Source organism: Wolffia australiana, chromosome 12 (assembly GCF_029677425.1).
Source record: "Wolffia australiana isolate 7733 chromosome 12, ASM2967742v1".
Classification (NCBI taxonomy): Eukaryota; Viridiplantae; Streptophyta; class Magnoliopsida; order Alismatales; family Araceae; genus Wolffia; species Wolffia australiana.
This window is the reverse complement of record NC_135846.1, coordinates 4,707,578-4,735,162: the sequence shown is the minus strand read 5'-3', so window position 1 is coordinate 4,735,162 and position 27,585 is coordinate 4,707,578. Positions and strand designations below refer to the sequence as shown.

The window sequence follows — 27,585 nt, the reverse complement described above, 5'->3', positions numbered from 1 at the left end:
CCCACTTCTACTAAGGCTGGGCTTAATAGGAGCAAGAGACTTGGTGGCAACAACCAGAATGATATATTATTTAATCGTGGAAATGCCATGTCAGGTGCACCTATCAGAATCGGAACAGACCAATTACCAGATCCACCTATCATCGCCGGCATAACCATAAAAAAGATCATTAAAAAAGCGTGAGCCGTTATTAAAACATTATAAAGTTGATGATTCCCACCAAGAATTTGATCGCCGGGTCGTGCTAATTCCATACGAATCAGTACTGAGAAGCATGTGCCCATCACTCCAGCAATGGCACCGAAGATGAAATATAGAGTACCTATATCCTTGTGGTTAGTGGAGAACAGCCATCGGACCGGATTTGTCATTAAAGTTTTATTTCAGAACCTTCCTTATCTGAGAGGAGTCCCCTCGCTTAGGGGCTGAAAAACACCAAATGATGCGGGGAGCGGGAGTCGAACCCAACCACGCACGACCCGATGACAACTGAGTCAAAAAACTTGCGTACGATAACGAGCGAAATGAAGTCGATACCGTGCTTAGGCGCCCCCCCATGTAGTTGGAATGGGAGGTTACCTTTGAAACACTCGCCATTGGGCAATCTCCGGGCGTAAAGGTTCTGCAAGTGTATGATCACTTTATCGAACTCCGAACTGCCTTTCATGCGATAGAAGTTGCAAGTTTCATACTCCAGCCTCGGGTATTCCATTTCGATCCAAACCTGCCAGCCCACATCTATTTATTATATGATTATATATATGATGTATATACGAAATTGTGAGTTCTACCTTCTTCGAAATAACTTGATTTTCATAGTTTACGAAGCGGATAATTAAAAATAAGAACCTGAAAGAAAAGAAGTCACTTCTTTCAGAATCGTGTTGTGCAAGGATGGCTCTTTGCCACCGTAGTGGAGTAGTAGAAGTGGCCTTCCTGGGACAGGAGGCGAGAGTATTGGAGCATTTATCAAGTAGTGTTTGATGGAGTCGAAAACTTTCTGTTTCGTCCCATATTAATTCGGCTCCGTTTAAGAGCTTTTAGAAAGGTTCCGAAGGGGCGAGTGAGCGGGTTACGAAGTCAATGAATTGAAGTCTGCTAATGAGACCGCGCTGTTCTTTGAGATTTTTTGGCGAAGGCAAGCACGCACCTTATCAAGTTCTATCCCCCGGACAATAAAGCCGAGGAGCATTCCGGCAGATACACCGATCTTTGGATGAATCTTGAGCTTGTTAGGCGCGACGCGCGACGGCGCGAGGCGCGACGAGCAAAAGGGGCGTAGCGTGAATGTCTTGGATTGATAAAGGCGCGGAAGCGGTGAATATATGAGGCGCGAGGAGCGTTCAGATTAAGATGAAGACGATGGAGCGGTGGATAAGAAGTCGTGTATCATATTATGGAAAGATGGCCGTCATGGTCCTTTGATATGCGGCTCCAGCATTTTGAAGTCCGAATGGCATGACAACGTAGCAGTAGGTTCCTCGGGGTGTAGTGAATGATGTCTTTTCTTGGTCTTATTTAGCGAGCTTAATCTGGCCCAGGTTCTGAGGTCACGTTACGAAGTCAATGAACAGCGAATGAAGAAGAATGATAAAATCTCGTGGCCAGCGGTGTTATCCACGAAGATATAAATGTGTAGCAGTAGGTAGAAAGTTTAAGGCTTAAGGTCTCGGAAATCTGCACAAACTTGTTTTCAAGTAGCTACTCAAAATATTAAATGGACTCGAATGCGCGGCTGCATACGATAGGTGTAACTTTACTTCGTTACTTCGTAACCTTCGGAACCTCTTGCAAAACAACGTAGCCACCCTCACCTCCGCTTTACGCGCTACTTTTACTTCGTAATCTCTATCACGTAAGGCGCGCATACTCTTCTTATATATAGCAAAAGGATATAACTCATGTTAATAGGAGGGAGATTGACTAACTCACTGCGTAGGACGTTTCCTACTCCTACTCCTACTCCTACTCCTTTGGTAATAACCGAAGGAGGAGTAGGAGTAGGAAACGTTATTAGTTCATTATTTCATAACTTCTTTTATGTTTTTTATTTGACTTCGTAACGTTTATTTTTAATGCTGAACCTCTATGGTATGATCGAGGCATGCCCTATCTATGCTATCTTCTTCAAAAGAGGTCGATCTTCCTGATCAATAGCTCTAGATTCTTAACATAGTGGATTTGCATATTGGTACTATTGCTTTAGTATTTTCAATACCTGGCTTTTACTTTACGTAAGGACTATATATATTACCCCCAATTTCTATGAAATACAAGATGCTCATTGAATGATAAGAAACGAATTTTATATGACACAACTCCAGATTTCAAGTTAAGGCGCGAGGAGCGGGAGCGAAGAAGCGACGGCGCGACGGTAGGAGCGTTTACGAGCGGGCGCTTAGGAGCGTGCGAATGAGCAGAAGCGACGGAGCGGGAGCAAAAGAAGTCAATAAGAACACTGAAAAATCAAAAGATAAGAATAATCGTTCAGTTTTAGTTAAGAGTCACTTAATTCCTATTTTGGATGAGCTAAGGGTTCATTGATATTATTCCCCAACACCATATCCATTTTTTCAAGAGACAATAGAATGAATCAAAAGGTTACGAAAGTAAATGAACTTTGTACCGTGCATATCAAGAATCCCAGAAAGTAAAACAAGTAAGTGTTCTCCCCCCTAGACAATGAAATATGTTAACGTGAGGTTCCGACGGAGGAAGAATGAAGTTATATCATCTGCAATCGTCTGAATCTCGAGACGCGGAACCAGTAATATACTTTTTTGAGATAGGTAAACCAAGGTAACTCTCCCTCCCGAGAACCGTATATGAGAATTTAATCTCGTACGGCTCAAGCAAAAACATAAAATACTCTTTTTTCATATAAAATTAAAACTTTTTAGCCACTTGATTTAACCCGAAGACCCGAAGAAATTAAAATCCGGAATCTGTTCTTTGTGATGATAATGCCAAAGAAGCTCATCCGTCTTTCTTTTTTATATTGATTATGTAAACATAACCTCTGGAATCTTATCTTCCCAAATAAAAAGAGTATTTTATTTTAGTTTTTTTGCGTAATGAAAAAATTGACTATTGTTTTACTTTTTATAGGCTTGTTGAGACCCTACAATTAAAACCTCAGATTCATACTAGAACCACGATGATTCATCAATAAGTCCGCTCAAAAGTTCTCTGAGTAAGTTTGATCATCACTTATTTAATGAATAGATGTAATGACTCAACTTCATCCAGATAAATAGTTGTACTTCCAACACATAGTTCTGAAAGGTCGTAACCGTTACGAAGTAAAGATATTTTGACATTTGGAGTCCGGTTACGAGGCGCGACGGCGCGACGGAGCGTTCAAATCTTTATTTTATTGATCTATTCGATATATTCCGTGCTCCGGAAACTATAATAAATATAAGACGAAGTTGTACTTCCAAATCAAGATGACAGATCCATTTGAATCAATAGGATCAATTATAACAAGTCACACACGATACCGAAACAAATAAATTTCACGAACTACCAACCAAACTAGAAATCCGAGTCCTAGACTAGTACTTCATCTCTTTCAGAACAGAACCTAACTCACTGAACCACGGAAGAATTATAACAAAATAATAGATAGGAGCAAATAGAGCCATTGCGACTCCCGGGAGTAATACCACAGCCCGGAGCTACTTTACCATATTCCGAATTCAACGGTTTCAAGAAATCCCCTACAAGAGTTCGTCTTGGCCCAGATCTAGAACTACCCTCAACTGGTGTAGCCATAAAAAAGACTATATCATTTGTTAAGATCTGTTGACTTTATATACCATTCCGTTGTAAATAAATGATTAACGCTACGCTTGCTATTTTAAAATCTAATAATGGAAACAGCGACGTCGCCATCTCCATATCTGGTTTACTTGTAAGTGGGGTAGCCTAAATAAGGCGGCTACCCTCCCAACAACAACCAACCCCTTTTCTCTTTCCGGTCCCTGACGGCTATTCGACAAGCAATAGGTTCTGAGGCGCGAGTGAGCGTTTAGTAGCGGGAGCAAAAGGGGCGAAGCGAACTGCAAGAACTTGAAGAACATTCGGTTCTGAAATAATTTAACAAGTTCAAACTAAACTAAATAAGAAAAAGGGCTATAAGTAGGCCGTTTGCTATTGCTATAAAGGCTGCTCACCTTTTGACGGCTTGGCTTCGCTATCGCTCTCATGTAGTGGTCGACCTTCAAAGGAGTCTTCTTACCAGAATGCCTACAGACAGCTTCGCCAGAAGCAAGACGAGACAGGTTCTGCAAGAAGTTCAGCATGAACTTGACTTACTTGTAGTAAGGTTCAGAGGTTCGACGGCGCGACGAGCAAAAGGCGCGACGAGCGTGAAGATTCAGATTCAGACGCGACTGATGGAGCGGTCTACTAAACGAGCGTTAAAGCGAATTGAGCGAGCGAACTTCCAATTCCTCACCCTACAATTTCATTTCCATTTCAGCTTCCCCGGTTTAGTTGGTTTGGAGGATTAATTGATTGGATACCCGAGAACCATAATCTTTCAAAGGAACAGCTTCTACGACGATAGATAGGGGTCAGGTTTGGCATCTATGCCCCCTGCCCTCCAAACAGTATGGGAGCCTTTCAGCTCGTACTGCTCACACTCCTAGATCTTCACTGCACCCCCTCCACCTTTGAGCTGGGAGCAGCTTCGAACGGCCTACTTAAAAATTCGCTTTAATAAAGTCAACGTCAACAACACCACAAGTACACGTTGGTTGCCCACTGATCTGATCATAGGTGAAATCCAATCCCTTCGCTTCGCGCCAGGTTACGAAGTAAAGCCCCTACTTTCTAAAGCTCCCTTCGCCTCGCCATGCCACTAGATCTATAATGACCGGCGAGTCGGAACATGTACATAACCACGCGCCGGGCCGTGAATCGCAAGAATCGAGAAGTCCTCTGGGTGGGAAAGAAAGGTTCGAAAATGGCCTAGCAGGAAGGAGGTTTTTTTTTACCTGAAACAAAGGCGCGGAAGCGGTGAATATATGAGGCGCGAGGAGCGTGAAGATTAAGATGAAGACGAGCGGGAGCGGGTTCTTCTTTATTTTAATAAGAAGTAAGGTTCTTCTGATGAATCTTCATTGACTTCGTAACATGAATCTTCATTGACTTCTTATCAGATTAAGATTAATTTCTTGCTCCTGCTCATAGCTCCATCAGTCGCGTCTTCATCTTAATCTTCCCCGCTTCCGCGCCTTGAAGAACGTTCTTCGCTCCGCGCCTTCTGATTCATCTTCATCTTCTTTATCCGATAACATGAATCTTAATCTTCATTGACTCCCGCTCACTCGCGCCGTCGCGCCTGCTCATAGCTCACTCGCGCCTTGCATGAATCGTTGATTCATTGACTTCTTATGTGAAAAATAACATAACCTTGCCACTCCGTCGCTTCTTCGCTCCTAAGCGCCTCAGATTGATGATTCCAGGCTTCCCGGACTCGTTACAGACTAAAAGGAACAAGAAGAGGTGATGCTAATCACTGCCGTAGTTTCACTACCTGTAGCTGAGACGGCCCTCTTTTTTGTTCGTTCACCGTGGCACAAATGAAGAAGCTGGAATAACTCAGAAAGAGAGTGGCGCCTAGCCAAAGCGTCTGTTGTCTTTGTAGAATAACCGTACGATCTTGGACTGGCCCCCTTCGCATGACCTAGAAATAAAAAGGAGGTCCGTGCTACTATAAGGCCTCTAAACTCCTCCCTCTGGACACTGTACGCGTTGCCAGGGGGACGGGGTTGCCCCGACTTTCATAGGTCCTTTCTTGCAGAACCTCCTAATGAGAATTGAGGTCCTTGCGCGGGCGTCTCATCCCTAAGACTTGCTTGCTCTGTATGGAGTGCCCCGTGGTTCCTCGAGTGCCAGCCGCAGAGAGGAATGCCATCAACTAGGGCGCTATTTGCCACTAACCACTCGCTCGCCGGCCGCTCGGGCTCCGCGTTTCAAGTTCGTTATCCTAACCGTCTCCTCTGCTCTACCGCTAACGCGCCTTCTTCTTAACACTTCGCGTTACCGCCGCTCACTCGCGCCTATTGCTCCAGCCTCTCGCTGTAATAGCTTGCTTCTCGGGTGGCTCGCACCCCGGGTGGTGCGGCTGAGCCAGAGTGGGCTCAGCAGTCGGCCTATGTATCCGGGCGCACGCGTAGAGGCATGATTAGTTCCACGAATCTCACTGCACTGACCGTAGTAAACTCCTTCTCGTTGTACCGAAATGGAGGTCTGATTTGAACGACCAGGTACAGCATCACATTTGACACCTGAGGAAGGTACAGCCCAACTATGAAGTACATCAGCAGGTGTTACAATCATACGTAGATGAGTTTTGGCTGGTACAACCACTCTATTGTCCACTTCTAATAAACGTGATTGACCCAATTCTGGATCATCTTCTGGAATCGTATAACTGTCAAAAGTGAGTGACTGTTCATCGGAACTGTTATAGTCCGAATACTCATAAGGTTGGGTCGACGCCCGCCTCCCCCCAAACTTTACTTGCAAGTTTCCCCGCAAAAAGCTCTCCACGCCTACTCTTATAAAGAGCACTATTCTTCTTTAGTTAGGTGGTTATCCCCTCTCTCTCAGAGACCGTAAGACCCCGGCGAAGGTTACGAAGTAAGGGTCACAGGCGCGAAAGCGGGAGCGGCCCTACCTACTTCAGTTAAGCTGGAACCGAAAAAGACCTGGTTCCACACACATGAGACACGCAGAAGGTATGGGACAGTTCACCACGGATTCTTTATCTGAAGATAACCTTTGTTCGATAAATGCGCAGTGGAAAGGGCTGCGTGTCGGCTCGGCTAAGTTGTAGGCCCCACAGATCAAGAGTGATTCCTCACCTATCCGGGGAACGCTCGAGTATAGATTCCCTATGCTCATGTGAACGGCCGGGGCCGGCCGGCCCGTAGATCTAAAAGTCAAAGTTATTTCAGAACCTGACCGGTCCACGAACAAAACAAAGTCAAAGTAGTAAGAGTAGTCATTCTTCGAAAGGCACCACCTTAAGTTATTACATTCTTCTTCTTCGCTCCATCGCGTCTTCATCTTAATCTTCACGCTCGTCGCGCCTTTTGCTCGTCGCTTCGCTCGCTCACTCGCGCCGTCGGAACCTTCATCGTTGATTCATCGTTTTATTTATGTGAAAAAAAACATAACCTTTCATTCTGATTCATCTTCGACTTCCGCTCACTCGCGCCTAAGCCCCCGCTCTCGCGCCTCAGAACCTTAATAATTTAGCTCTTGAAAGTTATCCTTCGGATAACTTGACTTCGTAACCTTTGGTTTGGTAACGTTATCCGAAGGATAAGCTCGGCAGAGGAGTAGAAGCGCTGGTCCCCTTCAGTCTGCGTGCGTGTGCCTGCTGTTACCTACCGTAGGACCTCCGTCCCCGAAGCGAAGAAAGAGGTTTTTCTTTTAATCAGAACAAAGGTTATCTTCAGATAAAGTTATCCTCTCCTGGCCCAGTAGTTCCGCAACTACTACCGTGGTTGTTGCGGGGATCCCCCATTCCGAAGGGTAACGGGGCCAGCCGTTAGGTCCAAAGTTGTATGCCACTGCTGTGGTGCCGATAGATTCACTACTTCAGCGCCGTTATCGGACATTTCAGGCTTAGCATCTATTTCTCGTATATCGCACCGAGAAGAGGGATGTGTACCTCCAGCAACAACAAGAATGGAACCATAGGCTCCTATGCTGGGAGTTGGGTATAGGTCTAACCACCTAAACTCCCCGTTTCTGGCATGCTATAGTTCTTATAGTCTCTCGACGACGGGAATGGGAGATTACAGGTAAGCCAGATGCTTCGCGAACCACCGTTTCGTTGCACTTAAATCACCCTCGTAAAGAGGCGCACTCCGATACCATTGATGTCCAATAGCTTTTATAGTAATGGCTGGATCTACTACTACCTCGTCCATGGAGTATAAAAGAGCAAATGATGGTATAGCAATGAACATCGGGATGATACTTGGAAATATGGTCCGAATAATCTCGATAGTAGTCCCATGAACAATCCTTTGCGGGATTGGATTAGTTTGCTCGTGGAAATGCCATAAAGCGCGAACCAACATCCGTGATACGAAAACCAAAATAATAATGAGGAAGAAAAAGATATCGTGATGTAAGTCATTTATTCCTTGCATAATAGGTGTTGCTGCGTCTTGAGATCCTAATTGCCATGGTTCCGCTGCATCACAAGGAGCGATTGTGAGGAAGATCTTTTCTAGAACTAGAACAATCATTTGGTTCATTCTCTTTCTTCTCTGCTCCCATAAAAATAGAGAGACTTGTTCCGAGCGGGCGTTGGTTTTTCCAACCAAGAAAGGTTCTGAGGCGCGACTTTAGGAGCGGGGGCGCGAGGAGCGGGAGCGAAGGTTATATATGTTATTTTTAACATAAAACGTTATCTTTAGATAAGTTATAAAGTCAAAGTAAAGAAATTCTTTTTTGAACATAAAGCTGAACTAGAGATGAGTACACAGAAAATAGAAAGTCCAATATAGAACTTCCCAACATTATTTTTTATTACTTCTTCTACGATGATTCAGCTCCTGAACCAGCAAGCTTCTACGCTGAAAAAGACAGGTCGACAAAGGTTCTGCGAGAAGATTTTTTAGAATCGGATAACCCGCTCGTTCGCCCCTTTGGTGGCGTAACGAAGTAAACGGGGTGGATTAGCTTCTGGAGAAAGAGTTCTTGCAGAACCTTCGGAACCTTAGATAGAGTTAAAAGGGCTGGGTTGGGAAGGAAGGCGCGTAGCGCTTGAGCTTGAGCGTTTTTTTATTTTTATTATTTATTTCTTTATCTTTACTTTGATTTACTTGACTTCTGATAAATTGTTAATCTTTCTTTACTTTTATTTTGACTTTTCTTTCTTTCAGAACATTCTAAAAGAACGTGTTCTTTACTTCGCTCCTAAACGCTCACTCGCGCCTTCATCTGAATATATTCACCGCTTCCGCGCCTTCATCTTAATATATTCACCGCTTCCGCGCCTGAATCTTCACGCTCGTCTTCATCTTAATCTTCACGCTCGCCTTCATCTTCACGCTCGTCGCGCCTTCATCTGAATTGACTTCGTAACATTCATCTTCACTTCGTAACCCGCTCACTCGCGCCTTATCTTCATTCAAGATAAGTTTCTTTCCATCCGCTGGATAACGTTCTTCAATAAATTTTTTGAGAAGGTTTATTTCATTTATCCGCTGCTCCGTCGCTTCTTCGCTCCATCAGTCGCGTCTTCATCTTAATCTTCCCCGCTTCCGCGCCTCGAACAAGCAAGCCAAGCTGCAATAGATGCGCCTGGGACCGTCTATACTTCAGAAGAGAAGAGTGAAAGATAGGAAGGTTTGGAACCCTCGACTAACGGATGAACAAAAAAAAAATCGGCACTTGACCCCGCCTTTTGTGAAAAGCCGAGACTTGATTGAGTTCCTGAAATCCTTTCTCCGTCGAACCTGGTCGTATCAAGTTCTGAAAGAATGGACACAAGGATCTCCCCGTTATTCCCATCTGTCAAGCCAGTTAAGCAGAAACTCCACCCACCTAAAGAGAAATTAAAAAGTTGTCAAATTATTTCGTAACCTGCAAGTCTCTGAATATCCCACTTGGTATTGAAAATAATGTACGCCTCCTAAAGTCGGCCCTTATGCGTGTATGGGAGTTCGGATGTGCATCGACGAAAGATGAATAAGGAACAAGGATGACTTTCCACTGCTCTTCTTATTTTCATTATGTTAAAAATAAAATAACCTTGTTTGTTGACAACACCGCAGGTTCTGAAAGAAAGATTCTCATTCATGGATGGATTCGATGGATATAACCAGATGTTGATGGCAGAGGTTCTGAAAGAAAGAAAACGTCATTCATTACAACAACTATAATAAAGGTTCTTAGGTTCTGTTAAGAAAGAACGTTACGAAGTAAATGAATGATTTATCAGAAATATCAGTAAATGCTAATCTTACTTCTATACACCGAAGGTTTTTTTGATGAAGGTTCTGAGGTTATCGTTCTGAAGGGGCGACTTCAGGCGCGACTTTAGGAGCGGGAGCAAAAGATGAAACGTTACGAAGTCAATAAAGAAGTCAATAAATAAGTAAATAAATAAAGTAAAAACGAAGTCAAAAAAGGCTGGTGCCACTACTAAGAAAGGACAGGGGGGCTATGACTTCGATCTTTCATGATATGATGCACAGGAGGTCTATGTTGATGATATTCTTTCTAAGTCTTGGACTCGAGAAGACCATCTCTTCAATCTTAAAAATGTTTTATGTAAACATAAACACTAACTAATGTATGTGTTTTTGGAGCAGGAAAGCTCCTAGGATTCTCCGTTAGTCGGAGAGGGATTGAGATTGATCCGAGTAAAGCTTTGGTTCAGCATCTTAAAGTTCCGCCACGTTATGAAATAAAAGAGATTAGGGGATTTTTTTTTACGAATCCAATATTTGAGCCGATTCATTGTACAGCTTATGCCTTGTGAACCGCTGTCCCGGGCGCACCCGATTCGCCGCCAACCACACGAAAGGAACCACTTTATTCATGCAGAGGTAACGAAGTTATCCACAAAGATCTGAATGTGAATGGAAGGTTCCGAAGGCGCGAGTGAGCGGGTAAACATAACCTTTGAAAAGTCTCAACAATTGTCAAGGTCGACGAAATCGGCTCAGTCTAACAAAGCCATTGGTACTCAACTAGAGCAGTTAGAATTATTAGCAAAGCATGCGTCCCAGTGGCTGACGTGTCCCAGCTCCCATGGTAGTCAAATTCTTTACTTCTTCGCTCGTCCGCTCACTCGCGCCGTCGCTCCTTCGGAAAACCTTCGGAATTTACATAACATAAGTTCTTGCAGAACCTTGCATCATAGGTAAGGTTCAGCATGAATGAAATGACTTCTTTTGCTCGTCGCTTCGCTCCGCTCCCTCGCGCCTTCTTTTTTTATCAAATTGTTTGTTTTTTTGTATACCTACCGACTCTATTAAGTAAAGTAAAGCCTCTAAGGGAGCACGACATGTTGTAGCAGAACTGCTTGATGAACTTGGCGGCCAACTCAGCGAATGTTGGAATGGATTCGGCTGGGGGTTAGGTTGGTAAGCCAGTCTAATGCTGCCCCGGAAAGGTTTCATTGGAATAAGCGGATAAGGTTTGCATCGTCGCCAGCGAATTCCGTGCAGTAATGGATCAGGTGAGCTGAATCCGCCCGGGCTTGCCTGAACCCATTGTCACGATGGAATGTTTACTTCGTAACAAAAAGTTAAAGCAGAAATTGACTTCTTCGCTCGTCGCGCCGTCGCTTCTCCGCTCCTAAAGTCAAGTGGATGCTTTCTTGCATTTTAGCAATTCGGCCATTTGCTCTCGCTTAGACATTAGGAGATCGGCCTGATGAGGGCGCACTGCGAGCCCCTATTTGTAAGGCATTGGAGTAGGTCTTTCATATATAAAAAAAAAATGATAATTATTAAAAACCCCAATTATGACATCTCTTCTCTCCCACTTCACACCTCGGAGCGCACTGTTCTTATAGAGATAAAAGCGCTTTCACATCTTCTTAACCCAAGGAAAGCGGAGCTAAAAGGGGACTCCTGGGAACAGATCCAGTGGAGACGAGGTGGGGCCTGTAGCTCAGAGGATTATAGCATGTGGCTACGAACCACGGTGTCGGGGGTTCGAATCCCTCCTCGCCCACAACCGGCCAGGGAAGGCGCGACTTTACTTTAGGAGCGGAAAAGAATGATCGGGAGAGCGGCCGCAAAGCTATGGAACTTGGGTATGGGTCTTTTGTCGAAATGGAATGGCCTTACTTTTTTTTCTCGTGAATTAATTTAATAATGAAAGGTCCGAATCAGCATATTTATGTTCCCGTCACTCTTCCTCAGCCAGGCTTGGGCAGAATAGCAGAACAAGTCCAATAGTAGCATAGCCAAGCGTTCCTCGTTATTGTTTGCTCGCGGCCGATCGGGAGAATTGATGACTGCATCAAAGATGCACTGCTAGTACATCATCTGAGAATGATTAATTGCTCCTAAAGTCGCCCCTGAAGGGACCGGATCTACGCCAGGACGGTGATTCTCAAATCTCGCAGAACAGAATGTGATACGATGAGATAGAATGCAATAGAAACAAAGACAGGTTATGTCTTTTTCAAAAAAAGAAGGCGCGAGTGAGCGGGAGCATAAGGGAGCATAAGGGAGCAGAAGGGAGCGTTAGATAAAAGCAAGAATACACGAGCGCTTTCATTTCTTTACAGAACGTAACTTTCATTCAGAAAACATAAAATCTCCCCAAGTAGGATTCGAACCTACGACCAGTCAGTTAACAGCCGACCGCTCTACCACTGAGCTACTGAGGAATGCCGACTACAAGGTTGACATCAGCCGCGGCCTCCCCTCAGAAACAGTCACCGGAACTATGCCTATTCCCTGCAGCGATACCGAGGCTGGTTTGGCATCCCAACCGGCTCCTTCTTCTGAAATTAAAAGAAGAACCTCCTTTACTTCGTAACGATAACCTCAGAACCTGCCGGCGCGCTAATCATTTTTTCAGAATAACATGAAATTTCTCAGAAAACATCAATCAGAACAAAGAAAACACCAGCTGTCATGACCCGACTGGTTCTTTGGTAGTCCAAACTTATCCACTGCGCGGATAACCTTCGGAACCTCAGAAACACTAAGGTTCTTCAAGAACGTTTGTTGAGCATTTCTAAGTTTCCATTGAGTACTTTGATCATACGTGGAGTCTTCGTTCAACTTCGAGCTCTAACACAGTTCTTGAAGAACCTCCACCGCTCCTATTGCCTTCCCCGAGGCATCACACTTAACCTAAAAAAACAAAAACTTTGTTAGTGCTTTTCTCTTTTCAGTAGCTCGAAGCTACGCCCCCCTTCCTCCAGTACAAAGCCAGACCCGAGGCGCGGAAGCGGTGAATATATTAAGATGAAGACGAGCGTTCAGATTCAGACGAGCGTGAATATTAAGATTCAGACGCGACTGAAGGAGCGTAGAAAAGTGAGGTTTTCACATGGAAACTTCGTACCTCCGCAAGCGCCTTCATAGCCGCCTCACTTACTCTTGCTTGGACTGGTCTCTCTTCAATCCTTCCCGGGATCAACGGTATACGAGTTCCCCGCTCGCTCGTCTTCATCTTTATCTGAACGCTCGTCTTCATCTTCACGCTCCTCGCGCCTTCATCTTCACGCTCCTCGCGCCTCGGCCTCGGAAATCCAAACAAAGGTTCTGTTCCTTCGCTTCGTTATTTCATAACCTCATTCATCAGTCAGGTACTCGGTGCGTGCATTGGTGAGACAGAACGGCATCACGAGCCACTCACTCATGCCCTCCTTTGTGCTGAACGCCGTCTTCTCTCCCCAAAGAAAGATTAGGTTATGTTTACATAACATAATCATAATCAATGCTCTACTCTTATAGCAGCAGCTCCCATCCAGCACACGGAGGCTTCAAGCAAGGCCTGTGCGTTTCAAATTCCCTGTATCAGCTGCAGTCATAGGCGCCCCACCTGTTAGTACTGTCGAAGCGGTAGTCTGCTCTCTGCTTGCAGCTCGTTCCGTGCTTATGCACTCGACTCGCAGCCTACTCCACTCGTTACCACTGAACGACGAAGCCAGGAGCGGAAGGAGGGACTTGAACCCTCAACCTCAGCCTTGGCAAGGCTATGCTCTACCATTAAGCTATTTCCGCCAACTTTTTTTATGAAAGAAAGCACTACTGAGCAATTCACGTATCACTTGATACGGACGACTTATCTGCCGGACCACACCGAACTCCGATCGAGCTACGAGCACGAGTAGGTAGGCGGCTGCTAGGGTGACGGCAGGGCTGGGAAGGTGATGAGAATTTTTTGAGTTTCGCGCCAGATGAGATGATGATTAGTAGGTCAGGGAAGTTTGTTTGTGTACTCTTTATCACGTTCATAAAAGGGGTGCGCCGGCTGCTTCAAAAAGTGTTTAGCTTCTTTCGGTTCTTATTTATCAGAATCGGATAACCTTCGGATAACCTTCGGGTAACCTGCTCCACCTTTGAATGGTGCGAGTTGTAAGGAGGAAGGGGCGGCATTTCATTCTCGTAACTGGAGTGAGTGCACCGCAAGACCAGACAAGTGGCTCCCTCGAGCGGCATCTGTCTTTTAAGTTCTTTCAGAACCTAAGTTATTATTCTACGATAATCCAAGCAGCAGCTCCACGAGTCTTCTCGGAACCGGTCGATTCCTGACATTCTCCCTTCTTTCTTTCAAAGAAGAAGAAGATTTCGATGCAGTTTATTTTTTTTTTTCACTTAATAACTTTTTCTTCATTCGCTGTGACTTCTTATGTTCAAAATAACATAACATTCTTATGATGAATCTGAATCTTCATTTCTTGCTCGCGCCTAAGTTGATGAATCGTAACCTTTTGTTTGCTCCCGCTCCTCGCGCCTTACTTTCTTTTGTTCTGATAAATCAGAACCGCAGCCCTTCCAGAAGCCAGTGAATGAACTTCAAGAACCGAAGAGACCGGTTCCTTTGTGTTTGGCTATGTATTATGTATATGGATGTGCATAAAGAAGAGACATCTCTCGACGGGGAAGAAGCAGCAGCGGCACGTCACAAACTAGCTACCAACTGAGCTCCCTAGATGTAGTAAATGAAGATGGGTGCCGGACATGAAAATAAGGCCCGGCCCCTTCAGATTCTCGGTTCGGGCGGGCTCTGCTCTGTCTGAGGCTCGTACTGGGCCGGAGCAAGGTTCTGAAAGTCGGTCAGTTGTTGTTCTTCAATCAAAGAATCTGAAAGAAGCGGATAGAGCTGGGCGAGGAGGCGCTTGCGGCGTTCGCCTACTTTGATAGGCTTAGCATTGCAAGCTTTTAGAGCAGAGAGCTTACCGTTTGTTTCTATTAGAGTCACGAGCTTGTTGTAGTCGGTCCTAAGGGAGAACCTTGCTGCTTACTTGCTATATCCCCGCGTCCTTGCACCTTCTTTCTTGAAGAACAAAAGGAACCTTCCCCCTCTCCCCAGGGACCGACCGTATGGAGTATAGCCAAGTGGTAAGGCATCGGTTTTTGGTACCGGCATGCAAAGGTTCGAATCCTTTTACTCCAGATTATGAACACCCGATCGGATCTGTCAAGAACGAGCTGACGACTACAGGTAAACTTGGTTCCCTGAGCCCAGCTTGTGGCAAGCCACGACGTTTGACTTGAACCCACTTTGCTAAGATAAGAGAGAGAGAAGGTTTCGAAGAGAGTTTTTTTTTTAATCCTTCCAAACACAACACTTCTTTCAGAACGTTGGATAACGTTGGATAACCTTCGGATAACACCTCAGAACCTTCGTCACTTCGTTCATCAAGAAATGATGCGCTTTAGCTTAGACGAATTCAACTTCTCTAGATCATGGTGTTGTTCCCACAGTTTATGCTTTCCCGAGGCAGAAAGCCCATTTTTGACTTTATTTCGCTCCCGCTTTCGCTTCTGCGAATAAATTCCTCGCTTCTGCTCCCGCTCGTCTTCATCTTCACGCTCGTCGCGCCTTGTTTTCAGCAGCATTGCAATCATAGGCTCCCCTTTTGAAAAGTCGGAAGGAAGCACATTTACTTCTACACTTATCCGTTTCTTAACAGAACCTCATTTATCGCTCCCGCTCACTCGCGCCTAAAGTCGCTTCTTCGCTCCGTCGCGTCTTCATCTTCATCTTCACGCTCCTCGCGCCTTCGGAAAACCTTTTACTTCGTAAACCACGTGCACCGCTTTCAAGAAGCAAGGTTTTATATTTTAACATAAAACTCTCACCCACCGAAATAGCTTAAATAAGAAGAGGTAACGAAGTTATCTCTTTAAAGAGTTCCGCACCAGGACTCAACCGAACTCTAGGAGAGAGTCGTGAACACTTCTCCGAGAGACATGGTTCGATACGGTGCATCCAATGTCTTTCTTGGTTGGAAAAACCAACGCCCGCTCGGAACAAGTCTCTCTATTTTTTTTATTATTCTCGGGAGCAGAGCAGTCACAGAATGAACCAATCCAATGAATAAAATAATTCGACCATTAGCACCGAATCTGACTCTTAAAAAGCCACAGCTTACTTCGACGTTTCCTATTTCCCATAGAATCTCCGGGGCAGCCGCCACTCTTGTCTTGTTAAGTCCGATTCTTTGTCTGAAAATCGGTTTTCTGAACTATACCGACTATAATGTATATCTCTTTTTCTTTTTTGTATCAAAGCTCATCCTAAGTAGCTTAGTCCATCTTACTTACTATGCGCTGTTATATCATGTATTTAATGGCCTTAATAAAATATTTAGCTCTTTGGATAAAAATAAAGTTATCATCATTATTATGATTATAATAATAATTATTAGTACTTTATCTTTTTTTTAAAAGGCGCGGAAGCGGTGAATATATGAGGCGCGAGGAGCGTTCAGATTAAGATGAAGACGAGCGGGAGCAGAAGCGACGCGCGACTTTAGGCGCGACGGAGCGAAGATGATAAGCAGTAAATTAAGATTAAGATTCAGGCGCGGAAGCGGTGAATATATTAATCTGAAGGCGCGGAAGCGGTGAATATTAAGATTCAGGCGCGGAAGCGGTGAATATTAATCTGAAGACGAGCGTGAAGATGAATCTGAAGATTCAGAAGAAGTGTAGAAGTCAAACTCCACTCCCATTTTAGAGTGGAAATCCGTCGCGTCGTGGGCTGTAGGTCTTGTCGTTGAGCACGTAACCGAAGCCACGCCACCACTATCTATATATGATTCTTTTTTTCGAACAAGAGGCTGGGCGCATCTAGGATTGACCTAGAATTATGATTTATTGCAGAACCTTCCCTCATAAAAAAAATATGGAATGACGATTGGGTCCAGGAGCCTGCTGAGCCACAGGATCCCCCTCTTTTAATCGATCAGATAGAGGTTCTGATTTATAATAATTTGACTTTTCTTTTTTCAGAAGTCAAATATAAATAAACAGAGAAGGGGCGAAGCGAATAACTTAAGAATAATTCTTTAACAATTCCCGAAGCAAAAGTCAAGCTATCGCGGTCATGTTTATTATTTCCGATATTGAAAGGAAGGAGGATCAAGGTGGGAACCGTAGTTGTTTCGTTTGAAGCTGCACCGGTGATCTCGATCGGTACGAAGTAGTTGATTCCAGCCGAGAAGACCAGGAAAAGGAAGGATAAAGAATGTCATATATCTCAGGAGCTAAATCAGTTCCCGATGAACAAGTAAGAATTGCATCAACTAAAATTGAAGGAATTGGACCTAAAAAAGCCATTCAGGTTCGTTATCGATTAGGTATCAGTGGGAACATAAAGATGAATGAGTTAACCAAGTATCAGATCGACCAAATTGAACAAATAATAGCTCAAGATCATCTTGTTCATTGGGAATTGAAAAGGGGAAAACGAGAAGACATCGAACGATTAATCTCTATTTCTTGTTATCGTGGAATTCGTCATCAAGATGGATCGCCCTTACGCGGTCAACGAACTCATACTAATGCAAGGACTTTTCGCAAGCAAATTCGGAAATGAAAGAAGCGAACTTGGTACTTGTCTGATCAATTACACTGTTCATCAATAGGAAGTCGTTTTTTTTTTTTTCTTTGTCTGGTGACTAATGACGTATACGTATAGTAGGCCCCCTTCGCCACTCCACGTCTGGCTCGGCTGGCTTGGTCTCGCTCCTTTCGCCCGCCTATTGTATCGGCTCGGCTTCGTCCGCGACTGAAACTCTCTAGGCAGTCATGAGCATCGCTCATGACTGGTAGTTCTCCCGCTCGTAAACTCGCCCCTTCGGAACCTTCGTTAAGCTTCGTCAGAAGCGACTAGTCGCTTCCAACTCTTGTACTTTATTTATGGTCTAGTCTTTCTTCGTTTCTTCATTCGCTGTTCATTGACTTCGTAACGTGACCTCAGAACCTTGCCGCCAACGCACGCTACTAGGAGGTTCTGAAAGAAAGTCAGCAAGCTACCTTGCTTGCATTCTTTATCTTTACTTCGTTTCTTTCAGAACGTGTTTATTTCTTGAATCACGTTCTTTCTTCTTCATCTTCGACTTCTTATCCACGCTCCTAAGCGCCGTCGAACCTGAATCGCTCCGCTCCCGCTCACTCGCGCCTCATTCATCGTTCTGCTCCATCAGTCGCGTCTTCATCCTCATATTCACGCTCGCTCACTCGCGTCTTCATCTTAATCTTCCCGCTCGTAAACTTCGCGCCTGCATTCATTTATGTGAATGATCGTGTCTTCGACATCCTATTCAGTCTGATTAGATATTTCATTGAAACAAAGTTCTTGCGTTCTGTCTCTCTTTTCTTTTCGGATTCCGAAGAGGCCGATCCTAATTTATGAGGAGCCGGACGATCCTCCTCAGATAAAGCCGACGCGTTCGGCAAGAACAACTTCAACTATGTGGATTTTTTGTTTCGGTCAGGTTATCGGATAAAGGAAGAAGGCTGCTTTCTATCAGTCCCAAGTTCCCCCTGCTTCCACGGTCCGCTTACCGAGGAAGAGATGCGGGAGGACCCGAGGTTATGTTTACATAACAACGTTCTGCAAGGTTCTGAGGTTACGTTACGATGGGGGTATAGAGCCGTAAGCGCGGTGGGAGTGAAAGAGGACGTGCTCGTACGGTTCATAGTTGGGGTAGGAGATTCTCGTGGATTGTTGGGAACTTTCACTCCTCTATATTCGAAATATGCCTTTCTAGGAGCATTACGATCTGCAGCTCAAATGGTCTCTTATGAAGTCTCTATTGGTCTTATTCTTATTGTGCGCCTTGTGAGCACGTTTGGATGCGCGAAGGCAATCGCTCGGATGTTCCCCTAACCCAACCCGGGAACGGACCGGAGGGAACCGCAGCATGAGGAATGTCCGCGTCTCGTCGCAAGGCTGATTTTGTTTTCATAGGGCGGGTAGTGCAGTCCGGAGCACAAGGGTCCTGGTACTATCCAGGTGCGAAGAACCCCGGAGGTTACTGCAATGAGCAGAAATGTAACTCACCGGCCTAAACGACGAGCAAACACTCGAACTTGAGAGCAAGGGATCACCCAACGAATGGTTCTGAAAGAAGTTATTTTTAACATAAATTAAAATCACTGAATCACTGAATAATAAAAAGATAAGAATAATCATCAAAGAAAGAAACGTGATGCTAATCAATGAAATAAAAAAGTGAAGCATGAAAACAAAATAAGTTCTCAAAGAACTTTAATAGAAGCTCACTCTGCGAGAATAACTTACTAAGCCGTGCCCTTAGGGGGCGGGACAGGGCCAAGCCCTGATGGGTGACAGATCGGCCATAGGAGTACTCCGGGAGCAGGGCAACTAATGTCAAGCATACGACGATGCCGCCCGTTTTCGTGGAAGTCCCCGGCAGAGGAAAGGGCTGTAGGTGATGGCGCGTTCTGCTTCTTAGGGCGCAGAAAGAGTTCTTATGGGGTCGTGCGTGGCTGCTGGTATAGATGAAGAAAGGCGGGCCGCATGGGACCTATTCTCTTAATAGGCGGCAAGCAAAACTGAATAGGAAAGGCGCGGAAGCGGGGAAGATTAAGATGAAGACGCGACTGATGGCGCGAGTGAGGGGCGAAGCGAATAAATTATTGAAGAACTTCTCTTGAAGATAATTATCCGCTGGATAACGTTATCCAGCGGATAAACGATGAAAGTAAAAGTCAAAGTAAAGAAAACAGAAAACATAAAATTAAAGAGAGTGCCCTTTTTTTTTAGTCATCAATAGAAAGAGGGTCTCATGTGGAGACAGGCTGGCGATAAACAAAGAAAGATGAGACGGGACGGACTGTAAGAGGCCGCTGCGGGACTACCAGAGGAAAGCCCGCCCCCGCTAGCTAAGATAGATAGATATTCCCGGTGCGCATATTCTCTATTTAGAATCTCTTCCCGACCAGGCCAGCGGGTTGGGATGGGAATGGCTCAGCCCACATGCATCATTTGATGAAAGCACTCCACCTTTTCAACGAAAGCTTTGCTTGGTAGGCGCTGCCTACTCACCCCACTCCCTCAGACAATGCAATGCTCTGAACACTCCAGTTTGAAGTTCAGCCCCCTTCTCCCATGCGGAGTCACAGGCAGCGCCCCGGAAAAAAGCACGGACGAGCCACATGCAGGGAAACTTGCACGTGTGGTTCTGGCCGGGGACCCCGGTATACTGTACTAATATGTGTAGGTCCCTGTAATTCGAGTGAGATTGTCATGGCGCAAAAGCAGATATGGTTTGGTATTCCCTTGTTCCCCGTATTGGTTATGTTCCTTATTTCTTGTCTAGCAGAAACTAATCGAGCTCCGTCTGATCTCCCAGAAGCGGAAGCTGAATCAGTTGCAGGTTATAATGTAGAATATGCGCGGGATGCGATCCTTAAGAATTCACTGTTGGCGGAAGCCAATGTCCCGGGGTCCCGGGGACTCATTCTGACTGAAACAAGGGGTGGGTCTTTACCAACTTTAAAATCCAAGATTTCTGGTTCAGCATTCAAAGGCACTCTTCATTCTTCATTCGAAACTCATGAATTTCGGGGGTTTCTGTTCAGTTACGAAGTAAATGAAGGGAGTTGGGTAAAGAAAACTCCCTCCTTGGACGAGCATGGAGCTTAGTCAAGTAGAACCGGGTTGCGCTGCTTGATGCTCCGATCGAAAACAAATCAGTGGGGCCATGCCGGTACGACAGAATATGCGTTAGAAAGGTCAATCCCTCCCCCCCCCCCTTTCTTGTAAAAAAAAAACCGGGCCCGCCCGCTTCCATAGAACAATATCGTGGCAACGTAGACCTAAGTGAGTTTATTGGATCCTGGGAACCATCACAAGTACGGCCGGTTGAACGAGAATGCCGTGTCGTCCAGCGGAGCTTAGAAGAAGGTTACTCGGAGCCTAGAAGAAGGTGACTCGCGCAGACAGCTGACTCCTTTTCAATAGAAAGGAATAGCCAAATCAACCCAGCTGGCTGGTAAATTTCAGTGATCTTATCGGCCGGCAAACCGGAGACGGACGACCACGGTCCCGACCTTACCAGCATCGTAGGTTTACTAATCAATGAACCCCCTGTATTTTCTGACAAAGTCAACAAAGTCGGAACAAACCGTCATAGTCACGACATGTTGTTGATATTGATGGAGTTGGAGGGAGTCAGAGACTACCACTGAATCCATCCATAAACCGTCACCCCGGTCACCTTCGTAATCAAAGCGTCACTTTTCAGTTACCCTTTTTCGAATCTCCTGTAGGGGGGCAAGGAGGAGCACGTAGGAATGCCGACCACTACATAAGCCCCTGGCGGCTGAGGTTCAGCATGAAAAAGCGGGGGAGAGTCAAGTAAAGTACAACAAAGTGGGACGCTAGTACTTAAACAAGGGTTGCTTCTTAGCGCTAATCTTGCCTTTTTCAGCAGGTTCTGCAAGAAAGAAGCGCTAGGTTCTTCTTTTGCTCCTAAGCGCTAAGCGCCTTCTCTAACTTCGGAAATATTTTAAAGTATTTTCTTATGATGACCTGGTCGAGAGAGTACGAAACATCGGTGTAAAAGATTGAGTGGAATCAGTGAGGTTTACGAAAGTAAATGCTAGAAAAGTTCGGTTAGGTTTACTTTGCCCCCTTGGCTTTTTCTGCATCTCCAGATAATCCCTCCGCGGGATTTCTCTTTCCCAGCCACTAAGGTTCCGTTCGGTCCTCTTCCCCATGGTATGGTATATGAGCGTGAGAGCAGAGCTTTATATAACACACATAAATAAATTAACTTCGTTACCTAAAGTGGAATAGGCCGAGTGAATTGCATGTGTCCTGCCTCCGGGTTCCTATCGAATGAATGATTGAAGAAAGTTTGTTTAACGTTCGTTTTTCGACACGTGGAGCATAAAAAAAAAAAGCCCGCTCTGATTCTTTTTATTTTATTTGAGGGCGCGCGCGATAAAGCTTCTATTTAATACTAAAGATATGCCTTACCATAGAACCATTGAAAGTGCACGCCCACTGGAGTTTCCTTGCAATGTGCTTCCTACAGGGGACATTCTCCACAAACTTAGTGTTTCCATATCTTTATTTCAGAACCTGTTCCAGGAACCATGATGGAATTAGATTCCATGTTTGAATCATTTCCATACACCCAAACTTTTTTTCATAACCTATCCTACAATGGTTTGTAGTCATTCTTCGAAAGGCACTACCATTATTTATCTGCTGGATAACCTTCGCTCCTGAAGTCGCTTTCGCTCCCGCTCCTAAAGTAGCGCGTCGCTTCTGCTCATAAATTCCTCGCTTCTGCTCCGCTCCTCGCGCCTGTAGAACATAATTTAGCTCTTAGCATTCGGCTAACACTCCCACCGCCTACTCCCTCCTTTCCAAAAGTTAAGAATGAATTCGATGATAATCGGAAACAACCTCCACCCAACTTTGAGATCTGCACTTGCTTATATTCTGTAAAGTTGGATTGGATTATGATTGAATTCACCCACTAGCTCAATGGATAGTTAACTCTGGGTCCTGTTCTTTTCCACCTAAACTGGAAGCAGCAGATCTTACTCTCGCACGCACCTCAATGATCCTTTTTCGTCATATGTCCCGCTCCTCGCGCCTTCTTCTCGTTTGGATAGATAAAAGAGTCTGGTTTGATCTTAAGTCACATTTCTTGCATGGGCGACCTTCCCAACAAGTTCGGGTGATGCTACTACCAATACCAAGGTGAATCATATCGAGCGAAAACCCTACCTTGCTGTCGTATCGAAGCGATCGGGGAAAGGGGCTTCCCCGGACCGAGCAAGTGCTTTCACGGTCTGCTATTCCTGCTTTACTTCGTACTTTAGCATCATGATTAGCGCTACGCGCCTCATTCAACCAGCAAAGCAGCCCTTTCGAAAGCCAGAGCTTCCACTTCTACCCAGAACCGCGCAAGAGGCGCGGAAGCGATGAATATGAGGATGAAGACGCGAGTGAGCGAGCGAGCGGGCGCGAGGCGCGGAAGCGGTTCATATATTAAGATGAAGACGCGAGTGAGCGTTTTTATTCTTTTTTTTTAATTCTTTCAGAACCGATTATCATCACCACATTTCCGCGTTAAGAGCCTAGTTCTCAATAGCGCACCAAGGTGGTTAGTGGGTCCAGAAAGACTCATCCTATAGGTAGGAATTGGAACGAAGATGCGTGCGAGATCAAGTTAAAAAAAAAAGAAGGCGCGAGGGAGCGGAGCGAAGAAGCGACGGCGTGACTTTAGGAGCAAAGAACGTGATTCAAGAAATAAACACATTCTGATAAAAATAAAAACGGAATTATAAGAAAGAAGGTTATCCGAAGGTGATGCCTGGTACGAAGTCAGAAACGATGAAACGATGAATCAACGTTCTGCAAGAAAAGAAAGAAAAGTTGTTGTTCCCAAAAAGCGATGAGTTAGGAATCTCTCAACTGACCGAAAAAAACAACGTTCCAGAGGCATCTTCCATTCATATCGATTTGGGTCTTTCTGCACCATATTTAGATCTTCCCCTTCTTCGATCCGGAATTCCCAGCAAATCCTTGACTCCTCGAATACAATGGGATTTAACACCTGGCGAATCTTTCACTCTACCTCCTCTGATTAAGACTAAAGGATGTTCCTGCGAATTATGACCTTCGCCTGGAATGTGAGCAAATATATCATGTCGATTGCTCAACCGTACTTTGGCTATCTTACGTGGAGCTGAATTTGGTTTTTTCGGTCTTCTCGTCGGAACACGCGGGCGTACTCCTTGCTTCTGGGGACATTGATCCGAAGCTCGAGTACGGTCCGTGCGCCGTTTTTCTTTTCTACCATGACGAATCAATTGATTTAATGTAGGCATCTCGGATAACCTTCGGAACCTTCCCCCTTTGCCCTCTAACTAGTTGTTACTCCCGATCCGAAGCACCCCTTTTCCATTCATAGAGAGATCCAATCGTCAAAATCAATAAAAAGGCCATCATGGACCAAGATCCAAACGGATCAATCTTGTTGGGAGATACTGCCCAAGGAAAAGAAAAGGTGACTTCCGGATCAGGGATAATAAATAAAATAGGAACCAGATAAAATCGTATATCGAAACGACTTCTGGCATCACCGGAGGGATCGGAACCACATTCGTGGGCCGACAATTTTTCTGGATAGGTCGAACTATTGGAAGCAAATGGAAAAGGAAGACCGAGTGGGATCAAAGAAACTAGCGGACTGATCACTAAATAGATACAAATAGGTGCAAATTCTGACATCACCACAGCCCACTTCGTTCTCTCGCTCTGCTCGCGGCGCTCCTTGCTCGCGGAGCGGCATACCGAAAAAAAGACTATATATATAATAAGAATATCTATGGAAGTGGATACTTTCTGTTTTTTTGTTAGTTCCTTGAGACCTTCGGATCTTATCAAAGGAGTTCCCGTTGGTTGTCGCATGAATAAAAGGAAGCAATCAGTCGACCTGGGGACAGAAGACGTTACCTGGAAACGCTAAACCGACAGATCTGAAGATAAGTTCTTTTTACAGATTAAGCGTTTCTTCTGTTTACTTCTTGCGCCTTTTGCTCGTCGCTTCGCTCCTGAAGTCGCTCGTCGCGCCGTCGGAACCTTCATCGTTGATTCATCGTTTTATTTATGTGAAAAAAAACATAACCTTTCATTCTGATTCATCTTCGACTTCCGCTCACTCGCGCCTAAGCCCCCGCTCTCGCGCCTCAGAACCTCTTTATTTCATTAAGACACAACTTTGATAGGTTGACGGGAGTATTGGTCTAGGGGGAGGAGCGAAGCTGGCACGTGGAGTCTAGCTACTACTACACGAGTCCCACACATCACACCACTCCACAAAATAGGCTTTCAATTCAAGCTTCATCGGCTACAGACAGGGAAAGGCTTTGAATCCATTCTTTCAGAACCTCATCAGACTCCGAAGGTTATGAAATAAATTGACTTCTTCTTCTTCAGATTCATCTTCATTGACTTCGTAACATGAATCTTCATTGACTTCGTAACATTCATCTTACTTAATCTTCATCGCTCCTAAGCGCGTCGCTTCTGCTCCGCTCCCGCTCGTCTTCATCTTCACGCTCGTCTTCATCTTAATATTCACCGCTTCCGCGCCTCATAACCTTTTTTATAAAAAAGCTCCCGCTCCATCAGTCGCGTCTTCATCTTAATCTTCACGCTCGTCTTCATCCTCATATATGAACCGCTTCCGCGCCTTGTCTCTGTTTATGTCTTGGATTAGAACAAATCACTATAATTCGTCCGCACCTACGGATCAGTCGACATTTATCTTCTGATTAAAATAAGAACCTGATAACTGCTGCATGATCATATGAAGCCGGGCTTTCTCCAGGTATGAAAGCAGTGGGCCCATCTTCTTCGTTGTTCTTGCAGAACCTTGACTGATTTTAATTCAGGTAAGACTACAAGCCGATGCCAGAAGCAAGTCGCTTCTATTCTCGTTGGGATTGGATATCGATGGTCATAAATAACAACCTCTCTAACAACATATGAAACTATTTCACTTCACGGCCACAAAAAAGAGCTTCTTTCTTCTCGTCTACAACAAGTGGGAGAGGCAGGATTCGAACCTACGTAGAAAACCTTCAACAGATTTACAGTCTGTCACTTTTGACCGCTCGGCCACTCTCCCCTTCCCGGGCCGAGGCCCACGGTTTCTGAATAAGAAGGCGCTTAGGAGCGTTTAGGCGCGAGTGAGCGGGAGCGGAGCGAGGAGCGTTTTGAAAAAAAGAAATCTTCTTCTTCTTGAAAGAAAGAAAGAAGTTTTCTCCAAGCAAGGCGCGAAGCGGTTCATATATGAGGCGAGGAGCGTTCAGATGAAGATGAAGACGAGCGGTGATAATGAAAGGTTCTGATATGACATTGGTTGCGGATAAATGAAACGAAGTCAAAGAAATAAACGTTATCCTTATCCAACGTTCTGCAAGAAATTGAAGGTAAGCGGTTAGCTTACTAGCGTTCCGGGAGAATAACGTTAGTCAGTTCATTCGTAACTCGTAAAGCAAAGGCGCAAGTGAGCGGGGGCGACGGAGCGGGAGCAAAAGAAGTAAATGAAGATTCAGATGCTAAGAAGTCAGATTCATCTTCATCAACGATTCATCAACGCGACAGCGCTAGCGCTTTAGGAGCGAAGATGAATCAACGTTCTGAGGCGCGAGGCGCCGGAAGCGATGAATATGAGGATGAAGACGCGAGTGGCGGCGTTCGAGCGTCAAAGAAAGAAAGAAAAGAAGAAGGATAAGTAAAGTCAAGTAAAATAACTACGACAGTTCTTGAAGAACGATAACCACTCCCGCTCATAAACTCGCTTCGCTCCCTTATGCTCCCGCTCGCTCGTCTTCATCTGAACGCTCGTCTTCATCTTAATATTCACCGCTTCCGCGCCTTCGTTCTTTTTAATACTGAAAAAAGGTTCTGCTCGTAAACTCGCCCCTAAGAACGTTATGAAATAAATAAAGTGACGAAGTAAAGGTTATGTTTTTTTAACATAAAGAAGTCGCTTCTGGCGAAGCAGCGAGTTAATAAATAAGCAAGTGAATTGCCCCTTACTTTGGCTCAGCAGTCGGCCTATGTATCCGGGCGCACGCGTAGAGGCATGATTAGTTCCACGAATCTCACTGCACTGACCGTAGTAAACTCCTTCTCGTTGTACCGAAATGGAGGTCTGATTTGAACGACCAGGTACAGCATCACATTTGACACCTGAGGAAGGTACAACTCAACTATGAAGTACATCAGCAGGTGTTACAATCATACGTAGATGAGTTTTGGCTGGTACAACCACTCTATTGTCCACTTCTAATAAACGTGATTGACCCAATTCTGGATCATCTTCTGGAATCGTATAACTGTCAAAAGTGAGTGACTGTTCATCAGAACTGTTATAGTCCGAATACTCATAAGGTTGGGTCGACACCCGCCTCCCCCCAAACTTTACTTGCAAGTTTCCCCGCAAAAAGCTCTCCACGCCTACTCTTATAAAGAGCACTATTCTTCTTTAGTTAGGTGGTTATCCCCTCTCTCTCAGAGACCGTAAGACCCCGGCGAAGGTTACAAGTAAGGGTCACAGGCGCAAAGCGGAGCGGCCCTACCTACTTCAGTTAAGCTGGAACCGAAAAGACCTGGTTCCACACACATGAGACACGCAGAAGGTATGGGACAGTTCACCACGGATTCTTTATCTGAAGATAACCTTTGTTCGATAAATGCGCAGTGGAAAGGGCTGCGTGTCGGCTAAGTTGTAGGCCCCACAGATCAAGAGTGATTCCTCACCTATCCGGGGAACGCTCGAGTATAGATTCCCTATGCTCATGTGAACGGCCGGGGCCGGCCGGCCCGTAGATCTAAAAATCAAAGTTATTTCAGAACCTGACCGGTCCACGAACAAAACAAAGTCAAAGTAGTAAGAGTAGTCATTCTTCGAAAGGCACCACCTTAAGTTATTACATTCTTCTTCTTCGCTCCATCGCGTCTTCATCTTAATCTTCACGCTCGTCGCGCCTTTTGCTCGTCGCTTCGCTCGCTCACTCGCGCCGTCGGAACCTTCATCGTTGATTCATCGTTTTA

The 27,585-nt window shown here is 45.1% G+C and overlaps 3 non-coding genes across 3 annotated transcripts; all 3 read right to left on the bottom strand.

Annotated features, from left to right (window-relative positions):
• Positions 1-12,316: 12,316 nt before the first annotated feature.
• On the bottom strand, positions 12,317-12,388 carry TRNAN-GUU (transfer RNA asparagine (anticodon GUU)). The gene has a single exon. It is a non-coding gene; the product is annotated as a tRNA-Asn (tRNA).
• A 1,276-nt stretch (positions 12,389-13,664) lies between these two features.
• TRNAG-GCC (transfer RNA glycine (anticodon GCC)) lies at positions 13,665-13,736 on the bottom strand. The gene has a single exon. It is a non-coding gene; the product is annotated as a tRNA-Gly (tRNA).
• An 11,832-nt stretch (positions 13,737-25,568) lies between these two features.
• TRNAY-GUA (transfer RNA tyrosine (anticodon GUA)) lies at positions 25,569-25,651 on the bottom strand. The gene has a single exon. It is a non-coding gene; the product is annotated as a tRNA-Tyr (tRNA).
• Positions 25,652-27,585: the final 1,934 nt, after the last annotated feature.